The sequence below is a fragment of the Triturus cristatus genome, chromosome 7, assembly GCF_964204655.1.
Source record: "Triturus cristatus chromosome 7, aTriCri1.1, whole genome shotgun sequence".
Classification (NCBI taxonomy): Eukaryota; Metazoa; Chordata; class Amphibia; order Caudata; family Salamandridae; genus Triturus; species Triturus cristatus.
The window spans coordinates 1,615,376,782-1,615,393,351 of NC_140590.1; the positions used below are offsets into that span (position 1 = coordinate 1,615,376,782).

The 16,570-nt window shown below is 47.7% G+C and overlaps 1 long non-coding RNA gene across 1 annotated transcript in view; it reads left to right on the forward strand.

Annotated features, from left to right (window-relative positions):
- LOC146812512 (uncharacterized) overlaps window positions 1–16,152 on the forward strand; it is a 480,077-nt gene extending 463,925 nt beyond the window's left edge. Inside the window, exon 3 of the long non-coding RNA XR_014965950.1 lies at window positions 15,954–16,152. This is a non-coding gene — a long non-coding RNA (uncharacterized LOC146812512). The remainder of the gene's footprint in view (window positions 1–15,953) is intronic.
- Window positions 16,153–16,570: the final 418 nt, after the last annotated feature.

Here is a 16,570-nt window from a genome sequence, read left to right on the forward strand (position 1 = left end):
AGCGTGCCTGCCGGAAACTAGAGAAGAAATGGCACAGTGAACAGACCCCGGACAGCCACGCAGCCCACAAGGACGCCATCCGCAACCACCATCACCTCATCAGGACTACCAAGAGGGCCTCCTTCAAAGACCGCCTCGACAACAACGCACACAATAGCAAAGAGCTCTTCAACATCGTGAAGGAACTCTCCAACCCCAGCTCCAACACCGACGACATCCCGCCGTCGCAAGCCCTATGCGACTCCCTCGCCACTTTTTTTCCACCACAAGATAGCAGACATCCACAACAGCTTCAACACCCAGACAACCCCAACAGACAGCATCACAACAGACTCTCCGCACACCATCGACCACGACCCCCTGCTAGCCTGGGACAACGTGAGCATCGATGACACCATCAAGACCATGAACACAATCCACTCCGGCTCCCCGTCAGACCCATTCCTGCACCACATCTTCAAAAAAGCCAGCAGCTCCATCGCACCCCATCTACGCAACGTCATCAATCTCTCCCTCGGGACCGCGACCTTCCCAGAGAGCTGGAAACACGCCGAGATCAACGCCCTACTCAAAAAACCCAAGGCGGACCCAAGAGACCTCAAGAACTTCCGGACCATCTCTCTGCTCCCGTTCCCGGCCAAGGTCATCGAGAAGATCGTCAACAGACAGCTAACCCGATACCTCGAGCAAAACACAATCCTGGACCCTTCCCAGTCAGGGTTCCGCAGCAACCACAGCACCGAGACTGCCCTTATCGCTGCCATCGTCGACATCAGGACCCTGCTGGACAACGGTGAGACCGCGGCCCTCATCCTCCTGGACCTCTCCGCTGCCTTCGACACCGTCTGCCACCGTACACTACGAGCACGCCTCCACGCCCTAGGGATCCGAGTCAAGGCTCTGGAATGGACCACCTCCTTCCTCCTTCCTCTCCCGCAGAACCCAGAGCGTCCGCCTCCCCCATTCCGATCCGAAGCCTCTGAGATCCTCTGTGGCGAGCTGCCTGAATCGCCTAGTCTGGTTTCTGAAGGCCAGCATGTAGCTATATACATCCTGGGGAGGTTTCCTGGGAGATTGCTCCCAGCCTTCCTTGACCAGACTCAGAGCTCCTCTCACTGGGTGACCATAGAGAAGGTCAAAGGGGCTGAACCCTAGAGATTTCTGTGGCACCTCACGGTATGCAAAGAGCAGCCATGGTAAGAGGACGTCCCACTTACGCCTCATAGGTTCCTCAAGACCCATAATCATGCCTTTCAGTGTTCGGTTGAGCCTTTCAACCAACTCATTTCCTTGGGGGTGGTAAGAGTGGTAAACTTGTAGGTTACCCCCACACTCCTGCCACAGGGACTACATATATTTGGAAATGAAGTTGGTTCCCCGGTCAGACAATACCTCTCTAGGGAATCCCACTCATGAGAAAATTCCCATCAGTGCTCGTCCCACCACGGGGGCCGTCACTGTTCTCAGAGGTATGGCTTCCAAGTACCGGGTGGCATGGTCTACCAAGACCAGGATGAACCTGTTGCCCATGGCTGTCTTGGGGTCCAGTGGCCCCACAATGTCAATACCCACCCGTTCAAAGGGGGTGCTGACCACAGGGAATGGTTGGAGAGGAGCCTTTTGCTTCCTCCCACTCTTTATACTTGCCTGGGAAGTCTGACATGTCCTGCAGCGAGTGTCTGAACTCCTGCTCATTTGGGGACAATATAAGTGGGTGACAAGCCTCTCAAAGGTCTTGTCCTGCCCCAAATGTCCTGCCAATGGCACATCATGAGCCAGCCCCAGTAGGAAGGCTCTGAAGGGCTCGGGTGCCACCAGCACACAGGCTGACCCAGGTTCAGCAACCTTAGGCTCAGTATACAGGAGATCATTCTCCCAGTAAATCCAATGTGATCCTGACTGATCACCTGCTGCCTGGTCTGCAGCCTGTTGCCGCAGACCCACGAGAGAAGGGCATTTTTTATACTCCTTGCAGAATTCTTCCCTGGAGGGTCCTCCTTCTTTCTGCCAATTGGTCAGCTCAGGCAGGTCCCCCAGTTCAGCTACCTGCTCCCCTGTAGGCTCCAGGGCATCCCCCTCAAGGTCTGCCTCCTCCTGGACCGTAGGAACTTCGGGGGCTGGTTTCCCACGCCCCCTGCCTCCTCTCTCTAAGGCAGGCACCTGGCCCCCCCCTCAGGCTCCATGTCCTCTTGAGATTCCCCTACTGGCTGCCATGGACCGTGTGGTGAGACACGCCCAGTCAGGCAGACCCAACATTTCCAAATGAGTACTCCGCTCCACCTCCTTCCAAAGTGAGCTCTCCAAATCGTTCCCTAACAAACAGTCAACAGGCATGGCGGGCCTCACAGCTACCTGAAGAGTACCAGAGACCCCCCCCCCACTCAAAGGGAACCTGAGCCACATTGCAGTGGCTCTCTGTGTTGTCAGCGGCAACAACTGCATAGAATGCATTGGGGACAACCTGCTCTTGAGACACCAGGTGACACTTGACAGCTGTCACACTGGCCCCTGTATCTCTAAGCGCCTCCACTCTATGGCCATTGATGGTCACCCACTGCCTGTATTTCTTAGTGTTGTCAGGCAGTTGGGTCCTGGGGACCACCTAACAGTCTCCTAAAGAGACAAGGGACATTTCTGCGGGACCCCACCCACCTTGGGCACACATCTCCTCACCCAGGGCTACACTAGCCATCTTCAGGGGGGCTGCACCAGGGGGTACTGTCTTTCCAAACTGGCGGCACCTAGGATCATTCGCCTTATGGCCCAGATCTCCACACTTGTAGCACTTCAGGGGTTCCTCTTGAACAGGTGGACCTGTCGGGGCCCCCGATGGTTTCTGGGGGAGAGGCTGGAAACCTTTTCCTTGGTTCCCTTGGGGACTACTTTGGGGCCTTCTTTGGAACTCCCTCTGTTTAACCTTGTCCCCCCCTCTCTTCTGCTGGGGACCCTGCCCACTCTTGGCTGAATCTCCCACGTGACCCTTGTGGTCCCGGGTGCTCACCCAGCGGTCCGCCTCCTCAGCAAGCTTCCTAGGGTTAGTCAGCCTGCTATCAATCAGGTGCTGGCGTAGCCCTGGAAAACAATTACTTGACAAGTGCTTCCATGCAATTAAATCAGAGAGCCCCTGAAAATCATCAACTTTGCTACCCTTCACCCAACCATCCAATGCTCTGCAGAAAAAAAGTGACATATTCCACCCAGGTACTGTTCTCTATCTTCTTGCAACCTCTGAACCTCTGTCTATACAATTCAGGAGTTAAACCATATCTGGACATTAATGCATCTTTTATGTGGCAATATGAATTATGGACTTCAGAAGGCAAGTCTAACAGTGTGTCCCGCCCCTCACTAAGGAACCGCCCCCACAACCCCGCTCCCCAATCCTTCTCAGGGACCCGGTGGGAAGACATGACTACCTCATAGGCCTTGAACCACTGCCCAATATCATCATTCTTGAAAAATTCTTTCACCACATCTTTCGGAAAATACACCCTAGATTCAACAGGCATTGACGGTGTGCTGCCACCAGAGGAAGTAATCTCTAAGCTCCTGGCTTTCAATTCCAACTCCCTCAAACTTTTCTCATGATCCAATTGCATTTTCTTTTCCTCTAGGGCCAATTTTCTATTCTCTAACTCCAGTTGGCCACTCGATTTGAGCTTAGCCAGCTCCATTTCATGCATCCTACACCTCTCTCTGTCCTCCAGCTCCTCTGGGGACAGACCTTTGGTAGAAACACTGCTACCTATTGAGGAAGGTGCTTTCCTCCCCTCTGGACCCAATGGCCCTTCCAGCTGCCCATCTGCATTTTCATCCTGTTCCTCATTCTCAGGGGCATTCCTTGTTTCTACCCAGGCCCTCAGCGCCTTGTAGAACTCATCCCTTCTGGTGCACCCGGTAATTGATACTTTACATTTCTTGCAGAAGTGCTTCAGCTGCCTTACATTGTAGCATTCCAGTTTCTCCTCTTCCCAATCAAAATCAACAGAAGCTATGGATGCTGCTTTCTCCATGATGGTTAAACTTGGCACTAATAGAAAATCCCAGGAAAAAGAAATCTACCCAAAAGTATGTGGTCGCGTTTTGGTAGGCACTCACTAGTAGTGTTCACCAATCACTGTACATGAGTCACAAATGCAAGTCCAGAATCCTCACCGCTGACCATCAATGTTAGATTTGGGGGTCTCTAGTTGGCATAGGTAGGTACCTTTGTCCAAATAGGGACCCTTGCACCTAGTCAGGGTAAGGGGGTACACTCCTAAAATAACCCCTGCTCACCTCCTTGGTAGCTTGGCACGGGCACACAGGCTTATCTCAGAGGCAGTGTGTAAAGCATTTGTGACCACATACAGTAATCAAGTGACAACACTACAGATGGACTCCACACAAGTTTTATAAAAAATAAGTATTCTGTATATAGATTTAACACAAGACCACAAACAACAAAAATCCACAATACAGTACTTAAAAAGGTAGAATTAGCTTAGTTCTCTTTATAAGTTAAAATGCGACACTTTGAGTCAATGTACCTTTGGACGCGTAACGCTATACAACGAAAGTGTTGCAGGGAAGGTGTGCGTCGGTTCCTTACTCACAGGAACGGTCATGCGTCGTTTTCTTGCTGCGCTTCCGTGGCGATGCTGCTAGCAGCGCCGTGATGCGATGAAGTTCCGGTGCGATGAAACAAAGATGGTGCTTTCTTCTTGATGCGACACGCTTCTCCGATGTTGTGAGACGTCTCGACGCGACAGCTGCAGCGGCGACACCCTTGTTCAGTTATGCGACGACAGCGGCTTTGGCGGCGACACTCTCCCCCAATGATGCGAGATGCTTCGGCTCGATGCGACAGATGCAGCGGCGACACCCTTGTTCAGGGATGCTACGACAGCGGCACGCTTCTCCGTGGATGTGAGGTGCTCCTTGTGATGCGGTGCAGTGCGACAACTACAGCGGCGACACCCTTGTTTAGTGATGCGACGGCAGCGGCTGCGAAGGCGACACGCTTCTCCAGTGTTGCGAGACGTTTCTTGTGATGCGGTGCAATGCGACAGCTACAGCGGCGACACCCTTGTTCAGTGATGCGGCGTCAGCGGCTGCGACACGCTTCTTCTTCGTGAGTCACGCTTCCAGCTCCTTGCGACATGCAGTCTCTCAGGAGGCCCCAATACAGCTGCAGGCACTTCCAAAGACTCTTGGGGACCTGGTGGTTGAAGTCTGTTGTCCCTGAGACTTCAGCAGGAGGCAAGCCCTTTTCTCAAGCCCGTGGAGATCCTTCACAAGTTGAATAAAAGTCCATACAAAGTTCCTTTCTCCTTTCTTTGGCAGTAAGGCAACCACTGCGGGCCAATCCCCCAAGCAGCACTTCAGCTTAGGGATAGTCCCTCCTCAGTTTCTTCTGGTCTCACTCCTCAGCAAAGGTTTCTTCTTGTTTCCCAAAGTGATCTAAAGTTCTTGGGTTTGGGTCCCAATATTTATACCCAGTTTCTCTTTATTTGCTGAAGGCAGAGAGGCCTTTACCTGGTCCAAACCAGTTCTGGTCAGTCCTGGAGCACTTTGTTGACAAGACTCTTTCTTTCCTTTCAGAGTGCAGGGCAGAGACATCAGACGCACCATAGGAGGTGGAGCCAGCATTATGGAGGGAAGGCACAGCCCTATTCAGGTCCCAGGGGCAACTGCTCCCACCCATCTAGATGCAGATCTCTCTATTCAGTCCTGCCTCCTGGAATCCCGCAGCCCCTGTCACTCAAACTCCAGACAAGGAATACACAACCTAGCAGAGGCAGGCCTGGATGGTTAGACAAGAAAATACCTACTTAAAGTGGTATTTTCAAACACAAAGTGTTAAAACCAACTTCACTAAAAGATGTCTTTTATCATTCTGAGTTCAGGCATACTAAACTCAAATTTCTACCATGTTCCCTGAGTCAGTTAGGATTATAAGATGTAATATTCAAACTGCCCATTCTGGCCTATGGGGAACAGATAGCCTTGCAATAGTGAAAACGAAAATGGCTGTAATTCACTATTAGGACGTGCCACACACACCAGGGCTTGTCCTACCTTATACTTACAATGCACCCTGCCCTTGGGCCTACCATAGGGGTGTCTGATATAAAGAAAAGGGAAGGTTTAGGGACTGGCAAGTGAGTGCACTTGCCCAGTAAGCATGTCAGTACCAGACTGCACACAGGCTCTGCAATGACAAGCCTTAGACACACTTTTACAGGCTGCTTCTGTGGGTGGCACAACCAGTGCTGCAAGCCCACCAGCAACATTTGAATTACCAGCCCTGGGCACTCCTGGTGCACTGTACTAGGGTCTGACAGGTAAACCAAACCAGCCAAACATGGAATCACTAATTCATACATCAATTTACAATAGGGAGCACTTGCACTGTGGCACTGGACAGCAGTGACACAGTGCCCAAAGCATATAACACCAGCAAAAACACAGGAGGCAACAACAAAAAGTGGAAGGGAGACCCACGCCATGGTGCCAGGTCTAATAAAGGAGGGATAGAGGAGGGAAGAGTCTAGAAAGGGTTATTAGGGAGATCACAGTAGCACAATGACGGATGGGGTGAGTCAGAGGGTAGGTAGAGGATATATTGAGTGAGGTATAGAATGAGATATAGAGTTGAGTATTGGAGAGAGATGTAGGCCCTTTGTATTTTTTACATTTGGAATAAAGTAATAAATATGTAGATATATAACTACATAGAAAGATATACATGTATATGGAAAATAATAGACATATGAAGTTGTTTTGTATAAAGTCCCATAAGTGCATGTATGATTAAATAGTTAGAGCTCAGACTTTCAAGTGTGCCTGTACATAAAGTTAATTTATTTGTGTATTTGTATTTTTAGGGGATATTTTGTGCATTTCATTTTGGTTTATTTATTTATTTTCATTTTATATTTTCACCAATATTTTAATAGTGAAGCACTTACAGATACAATTGTTATGATTACATTTACAATTTGGGATAGATAAAATAAAATAGAATGGAGACCCATAAGCATGTAATCAAATAACTTATATAACTTATCACACATTGTGATAGATAAAATAAAGCAGAGACCCATAATGAATAAGTAAAACATAAATAAATAAACATAGTAGTGAGTGGCCATCTTGGAATCATATTTTGCATAGTAATTAATTGCTGTACTAATTCAAGATACCTGATGCGGCGGTGATCTTAAAGTGGTAAAAGAAGGCTAGACTATGGCTGCCTGGTTAAGAACAGTGCTCATGCAGGGATACTGCAGATAAAATGAGCATTAAACAAGTGTCTCAGTAGCACTGTCTAGAGAGCTGCAGGGAGCATCCCCATAAATACCAAGAGAGAAGGAAAGAAGAAACAAGCACTGGCAAGACAAATAGGTCTGGGTTATGAACAAAAGTGCCTTGTGTGTCATATGATGGGTTTAGGTACTCAATAAGTCATCATATATACACTTGGTTACTCTTTTTTGCACTCATGAATCCATTCATCCATCGACTGTCTCATTTTGCATTCACTGTCAGACACAATAAAACACACACAAACCTAACAACATAGCAAGATAAATTTAAAGAATACAATTACAAACAGAGAAAGCATGCTGCCATCTAAGCACGACAGGTATATGTGTGCAATAACAAAACTAAACGTTAGCAGCGGGTGCCTGTCTTGCAGAGGTATTGTACATAGTCTAATGTTGTTTTAAAGTTCAAGCATGGCCTCCACATTTAGAACCAACATGCTGGTCATCCTGGAATGGTAAAAGAATGATACACTATGGACAACATTTGGTAATGGACTCCTGATTTAGAGGAAGTGGCCATGTACTGTAGATGAGATGAGCCGCAAGCTAGCTACCCATTAGCATTGCTTGGAGAGTGGTAATATCCTCTTAAGTAACATTAAAATAAAAAGAGGAGAAACAAAACATTAAATGGCAACTATAAAAGGAGAAAATTGTAAAACTAAAAGATTGGCCATCAAGTCCTGACATCGAAGTGCACACATTTTCAGATGGATGCACACATATAATCAGAAAATGCTGTCATGTCATTCACAGTGCAAGAGAGAGACAACAGAGCCAATGACTGATAGGGACTGAACCATTACCCCATGCATTTCACTGTCATGAATGGAAGCAAAGAGTAAATGACACTCAGACAGACCAATGACAGAACACAGCTGACCCAAAGGCCCTCCATGTGTTCTTAACAGATTCACTTATCAGGCTGCACCATCTTCAAAACCAACTGGATTATCTAACAAGCATTTGCAATGCAATAGGTCTCGCATTACTGATAGTTTGAGGCATTGGTGTTGCAAATAACAATGCAACGCCAATAGCTCATACTTTCAGTAATGCCTACTTAGTGCATTGCAAATGGTTGCGTTGTGAGCCAAGAACCAGTATTGGATGTCTCATTGCAGTAAGGCAAGCTGCTCCTAGAGCTCCCTAGTGAGCAAGGCACCAGCACTGCATGTCTAGGTGCAGTACTGCAAGCTGCTCCTAGAGGTCTTTAGTGAGCAAGGCACCAGCACTGCTTGTCTAGTTGCAGAACCGCAAGTTGCTCCTAGAGGTCCTTAGTGAGCAAGGCACTAGCACTGCTTGTCTAGTTGCAGTTCTGCAAGTTGCTCCTAGAGGTCCCTAGTGAGCAAGGCACCAGCACTGCATGTCTAGGTGAAGTACCACAAGCTGCTCCTCGAGGTCCTTAGTGAGCAAGGCACCAGCACTGCTTGTCTAGCTGCAGTACTGCAAGCTGATCCTAGAGGTCCCTAGTGGCATCATAAATGTTTGGTCCCATATGGTACTGCACCTTGCAGAAGATATGGTAAATTCACCCTACCCATAATGCATTGCATGCAAGACAGTACCACAAGTACATTTGAATAGCTATGTCCATATGTACAATTAGTAGCTTTGAAATGTGGCAAAAGAATGATTATATTAATTCCGGATTAGGTTGTACTGTATGTGGAGCTGTGAAGGGAAATTTATAGAAAGTCTAATAAAATGGGGAGAGAATGTGGCCTAACAGCTAAAGTGGTCGTCCTTGGAGCTGGGGAACTGGGTTTCAGTCTAGGCAGAGATTCTCAACATTCTGTGATTCTGGGCAAATCACTTACAGGCACATGCATCAACGTAGACTTTTGCGATTCCTTAATTGCGATTATTAAGGAATCGCAATTAAGGAATTGCAAAAGCCTATGCATTTAGGAATCGCTATAGAAATAGCGATTCCTACACATTCCTTAATTGCGACTCGCAAATTGCGAGTCGCAATTAAGGAATGCCGTCCCATTCATTCCTATGGGCCTCCAGGCCCATAGGAATGAATTGGAGATTGCATGAGCAATTTGCGAGTACCAGTTGGTACTGGCAAATTGCTCATGCAATTTCAAGGGTGCAAGGGTGTCAAAATGACACCCTATTGCACCCCTGAAAATGATCTGTGCACATATGTTGCACACACACATGCTCTAAGGGCATGTGTGTGCGCAACATGAAACTTTGAAAAATGCACAAAAGTGCATTTTTCAAAGTTTTTGCAAATTACCATGAAGTTCAACTTCATGGTAATTTGCTCCCCCTATTAGCGAAATCGCTAATTTTTTTACTTTAATGCATTGCATTTAAGGAATCTCAATTTGGGATTCCTTAAATGCAATCGCAATTTAAGTAATCGCAATTTAGAGATTCCTTAAATTGCGATTTTTGCATTTGGGATGATGCATCCCAAATGCAAAAATACCGTTCGCAAAGGGGAAGATTCTGAGAATCTGCCCGTTTGTGACCGGTTTTTCCTTTGATGCATGTGCCTGTTAATCTCCCTGTGCCTACCAAAAATGAATGTGTCCGTCTGTAAGGTAACTGGTGCTCATGTAAAGCGATCTGATACCTCCGAGTCTAGTTCGCGCTATATAAAACTCCACAAATAAATAAATAAATGTGAGATGTGTTAGGTGCAGTACCACAAGCTGCTCTTAGAAGTCCCTAGTGAGCATCATAAACTAAAAAGATATGATAAATCCACCCTACCCATAATGCATTGCATTCAAGACAGTACCACAAGTACATTCAAATAACTATGTCCATATATATCATTAGTATCTTTGAAATGAGTCAAAAGAACTATTATATTTATTCCAGATTAGGTTGTACTCTATGTGGAGCTGATGAAGGGACATTTATAGAAGATCTAATTTAAATGTGAGATGTGGTAGGTGAAGTACCGCAAGCTGCTCCTAGAGGTCCCTAGTGCGCATCATAAATAAGGCTCCCTGTTATCTTTTTTTTACAGATTTTTACAGATACATACAGACAGAAAACAATGTGTTTTCTGTCTGCATTTATTTTTAAAAGTGGATAAATACAGAATATTGTGCTCCTTTTAAGTGACTCTCAATGCTATCTTTGATGAATTATAGGCCAGCAGCTGAGCATATGGACAGCATGGGAAATAAAAAAAAAAGGATGAAATGTATTTAAATAAAGGCATATGTCAACATACATTTATGGAATAATGCTACTATTTACCAGTGGATGTATTGTTATGTACAATTTGACAGCTTTAATAGCTAAAACACGACAGATATCAAAGTATGAGTGTGCGCCTATCAGCTAAATAAATATGGAAATGTACAGTTTTTCAACTTCATTTATACGCACAACACAAAATAAATATGGATAAAACAGATAAAATGGCCAAAAAATAAATATGGATAAATACAGACAGAAATGTTACAAAAATAAACACCATAAAATCAGGAGCCCTAATCATAAACCAGCAGGTGGCTCAGCACCCCAAATAGAGCACCCCGGGGCCTTCCACCCTAGTAGGTTTCGAACCGGGCACTGACGGCTAGAGCAGAGACAATGACTGTATCATTGTTCACCCTAAACGTCAGAAGTGTGAAGGATCAAGTTAGCCGGGTTGGCACATTGCGCTTCCTGGCCGCTCAGAACCGAGATATCTACTTTCTGCAGAAATGCGGGATTCCGTACGCCCAGTCGTACAGCCAGCTCGAATGGCAGTACACACAGGCCATCGTTTTGGTTTGGAGGAAACGAGTCCAAATTCTCTGGAGTGGCCATTCTGATCAAGGGGAGGCATTTCACTGTGGACAAGGTCACTGAGCAGGTCAACGGCAGAGTGCTGGTCGTGGACGGCTCGTGGGCAGGTGAGCCCGTTCGGCTTATCAATGTCTATGCCCCCCTAGGGAAGAATGAGCGACTCAAGATATTTCAGGGTGTTCAGGATGCAACTCGTGACCTCCAGAACCATCCTGATGGGTGGTGATTTCAACTGCATAGTAGAGTTGGATGGACCCACTGGGTCAGACTCTGTTCGGATGGACATAACGTACAGGCTGTTGGTGGAGATGGTAGGTGAGGCGTCCTGGAGTAGGCCGGACAGATCCTTGCATTCACGGATCGACTCCCTATTCACCTCCCCACCGGTAAAGCGTGGGCAAAGCTCTATTTCCGCCATCCACTTCTCTGATCACAGAGCAGTCAGTTTCGAGGGGGAACTTTCAGGGAAGTTCCCCGCCGGCCTAGGATCGTGGAAACTGAACTGCTTGTTGCTGGAAAATGGGGAGTTAGTGGTGAACCTCAGAGTTGCGTATGTAGAGTAGAGAGACATGAAGGACCTCTTTTACTCCGCCAGTGAGTGGTGGGAATGGGGGATGGACAGGTTCCGGAGCTTTTTCCAGAATGCAAGCAGAGCTGCTGCACGGGAAAAGAAGAGGTTGTTCAGGAAGCTGCAGAGCAAACTGCAGCAACTGTACGAACTTGAGCTCGGGGGATGGGATGTGGATGACGAACTGGCAGTAACCCGAAAAGGGCTCACCGAGCACTTCACGGAGGAATCCAGGAAAAATCATCTTCCGGACCAAAACTGAGAACCTCGAGAAGGACGAACAATGCAACTCGTTCTTCTTCAAGAAACTTCACTCAGCCTGCACACGGCTGGTAAAGCTTCGGGACTTGGAGGGCAACCTCCAAGGTGAGAAAGAGCAAGTCATGAGAGTCGTAACCTACTTTTATGGCAAGCTTTATTCACCGAAGAGCCCAGGCGGATAGTTTCCTGGAGGGCATCTTGAAGACACTGTGTCCGGAAGAGAGAGAGGGCCTGAACGCACCCTTCACCCTGGAAGAGCTGCACTTAGCCGCTACGACCTCAAAGAGAGGTAAGACGCCTGAAAATGACTATCTCCCAGTGGAACTTTATGTCGAACTGTGGGACCTGATTGGGCTGGACTTGCTGGACCTCTACGAGGAAATGGTGGTCAAGGGCAGTATGCCGCAATCCCTGCGAGAGGGTATGATAACACTTCATGTGCCACTGCATGAGGAGCACCCTGAGGACCACAGATGAAAGCCACGTCGGCTTTCTTATGGCACGATTCTTCCTATTGCCAACTAGGAGGCACCTTGGATGGGCAGAGTGGGTGAGCGCCATCCCATACAACTGGGAGAACCCATGGTTCTACAAGGAAGTGGAGAAGTTCGTGAAGGAGTTTGGGCTGGAGGCTGCCGCCACATGGACCCCGAAGCTTGTCCAACGCCAGATACGAGCAAAGGACATCAGCGAACCAATCGGTGTCCTCCCCTCTGCCACAGCGTACCACTTGTGGGGAAATGTCGCATCCAAGAGCCTGACCAACGAGCACAAAGACATCGCCTGGATGGCCATCCAAGGAGGACTTCCTGTGAGAGCCTTCATGCACGCAAGAGTACTCAACCGATACAAGTCCTGCCCAAGAGGTTGCATCGCGCACTAGACGACATACCATCTCTTCTCGGAGTGCGTGTATGCACAGGACCTGCTGAAGGCCCTAGGCACAGGGCCTGGATACCTACGCCCTGCATCACCGCGAACTCTGTGATGTATGGTTTGTTCCCAGGGACACACGCACTGAGTGGCCTTCAGAACTGCTGGAGGCTCCTGTGCTGTTTTAAAGATGTTCTTCTGTTTGGCCAGGATAATACGTAATGCCCCACAGGCGGCTCAGATTCTTGAAATTAATACGCAAGAGGGTGGACTTGCCACCACACAACTAGAAATAAATGAGGCCTTTCAAACATATTATGAGACGTTATATGCCGCCCCGACAGAGCATGATCAGAACGAGTTCGACTCTTTCTTTGAGGAACTCCCCCTCCCACAGTTATCAGATGAGATCAGGAAGGAGCTGGAGAACCCAGTGACGGAGGCAGAGATCAGAACTGCTATCAGGGCCCTGCCCAGAAAGAAGACCCCGGGGTTAGATGGACTACCGGCTAAGTTTTATGTGACTTATATGCCCTTGCTAGTCCCACACCTACGGCAAATGTATCAGGAGTCACTGGAACTTGGCTCTTTGCCAATTACCACACTTCAGGCGCTGGTGGTCTCTTTGCTCAAACCGGGCAGGGACAGTAGAGATATCGCAGGTTATCGACCCCTTTCATTACTCAATACCGACTATAAAATGTTAAGTAAATTATTAGACAATACGCTTCAATGCCACGTACCCCGACTGATTCACACGGATCAGTGTGGGGTTGTACCAGGCCGCAGCACAGCCCATAACATCCAACGGCTGCATTACCTTATGTTGCACTCCAGAATGCACCCTCAACATCAACTCTCCGGTGGGACAATTATACACTAACCCTACTGCTAGAGCTCGCACTGTACAGTATATATCGAGACAATATGAAGTGGTGAGAGGGACGAGACAGGGCTGTCCGCTCTCCCCATTAATATTTGTACTAGCTCTGGAACCATTATTGGAAAAAATTCATAGGCTGGCGCGCCATAGGGGCATTACAACTGCCGGTAATACGCATGTCGTCTCAGCCTATGCAGACGATATTATCCTATATCTCACAAACCTTGGTGGTGACCCCTCGCCCCTCCCTGTGCTATTCCAAACATTTCGCTCACTGTCAGGGCTCGCTATAAATGAAACTAAGTTATATGCCTTCACGTTTACGGAACGGTTGGTGCAGGACCTCATTCAATTTGGGAAGTGGTCATTCCAGGTAGCGCCGACTACAATTAAGTATCTGGGTATTAACATGCATAGGGAACCAGTAGATGTCATAGATGGCAATGTAACCCGTGCGATAAATTCACTGAGAGGCCAAATAAAGTTCTGGACGTCCCTCCCCCTTTCGGTGGCCGGTAGGGTGGCTATTGCCAAAATGGTGATGCTTCCACGGTTACTTTATTATATCACGAACCTACCAATTGTGCTTCCAATGAGCGTGTTCAAGTTGCTGGATACATTATGGGTGGAGCTGATCTGGGGTCCGGGTCAGCGCAGAATAGGACTAGCCAAGTTGCAACTGTCCAGTAGAAGTGGGGGTATAGGCGCTCCGGATTTCAGGGCATATTGCGATGCAGGACAACTACAGTGGTTGTCATATTGGATTGTAGGGCGCAACCTCCAGGAAATAGAAATGTCACAGGGCGAATGGAACAGAGGCACCTTACACGCGCTGCTGCTGCCTGACGGTGTGATTGCGCCATCCACTTCCCCGTTACTGAAAGTGGGAATAATATACTGGAAGACGGCACTAGCTTATACGAAGACACGTACTTCATATGCACCTAATATACCACTACTTGGTATAACTACACCGCTGGGAACGGTTTTGCAAAGACAAATTTCTACATGGGCGGAGGCGGGTGTAGACACTATTGGGATGCCATTCTCAGATAACACACTGATGAATTATGATACCTTTGTAGAGGATAGGGCAGTACCGAACACTCTGTTCCTACTACATGCTACCATAATGCAATACATCAGAAACACTTGGGCTCCTACTGGTGAAGAACCCCCGATACATGCACTGGTACATTTACAATACTTAATGGGGAATGGCCGCGATTTGACTAGATGGCTCTACCAAGGTATTCGGTCACATGCAGGAATATCCCTACAGGCACTCCGAGATAGGTGGTCAACAGACCTGAATAGGGTATTTACTGATGAGGAATAGGATACTATATTGGAATATCCAAGAAAGGTGTCACGCAAAGCAAAGTTTAAATGTGTCCAACTTATGATTGTGCATCGTGTGTACTTGACCCCCCGCAGGCTACATGCAATGTATCCGAACACGTCAGACGCATGCCCACGATGCAGGAGCCCTAGTGCTGGCCTGTTGCATATGCTATGGACGTGTCCGCGCTTACAACACTACTGGGTGGAAGTGCACGAGGTCCTAAGGGAGGTGGCCCCGGGGAGGCGGGGTGTACTAGCGGAACATTCCCTACTGGGATTGGGTATGAAATCCAAAAGTGGCAATCCCACGATCAGATTTGTCAATTTAGCGCTAATCCTGGCCAGGCGTGCAATAACTTAACGCAGGAAAGCCACTATGGCACCGTTAGTGACGGAGTGGTATAGCGAGGTGGTGAGATGGGGCAAAGCAGAGAGCGCTGAGCTTAAGAGGAAAGAAGACAGGGGCTTGCGCAAAAAGTCTATCTCCCTGGAGTGGAACACGATACTGGAAGACTTTATGGCGAAAGTATTGTAAAGGAGATATAGCAGGGGTCTGGAGGCTACAAGGTCCTGCAATTATATATGGACAAATGTGTAGGAGGTGGCCAAGACGTGATAATAGACCATGTACAAAACATTTTATGTGCAAGAGAGTTGCTGCTAGACCGAACTTTGCCTGAGTGTGTTGTATCTTTATACCAGCCATATGTAATTTCATACGGGTTCATATGGAGGGAGGGGGGGGTTATTTAAGTAGTTATGTTAAAAGTGTCATGGACCATGTTTCAAATTGTTAAAAGTTGGCGAAATGTGCAATGATCATTACAAATGTACAAGCTGATCTATAATTGCGGAAATATTCATGCACTGTATGGTATATGTGTATCATGACACTTATAAAATTAATAAAAAATAAAAAAAAAGATGTTCTTCTGTTTTCCAGAAACCGCCTGGTAGTAGGGAAGAAGGAGACATTGACCCTGGTGTGCCATAAGATTATCCACAACCTCCTGCACGACTATGCAGCACTGGATGGATCAGATGAAGACAGCGACGACGAAACCTGAGTACCCAAAGGGGTCCCCTTGTACCCTCACATGGGGGGGCCCTGGAAGGCTCAGGCAACGTAGACGACGACGACAGCTGAGGACCCAAGGGGTCTCCGTGACTTACCTAGGGGGGCGGAGGACCCACTAACCTGTTTTTTGTCCTTTTTTCCCCACGACTAGGAACCGTTCGGTGACAGGGTAGTGGAGGAGGCAGATGAAGACAGGTGTAGTAAATGTAGTTATTTACAAAAGAACAAACGGCAGACCAAGGCCAAGCACATCCAGTCCATATGTACTATCAATTTGTATAATGGTGCAGTCTCTTCCCACACCCGCCGTCCAAGTGTGTCAAACAGAAACCAAATTTGAAAGGAAAAATGGAAGGTGCACTTGATCCAAAGTCAATAAGGTAGCTGTGACGAGGTCCCCCTCGAGAGCGGCGCCGACCAATCCAAGATGGCCGACGCGCAAACCGGAAGTGGAGTTGACGCTCTAGCGTCTGGGCGGGAAC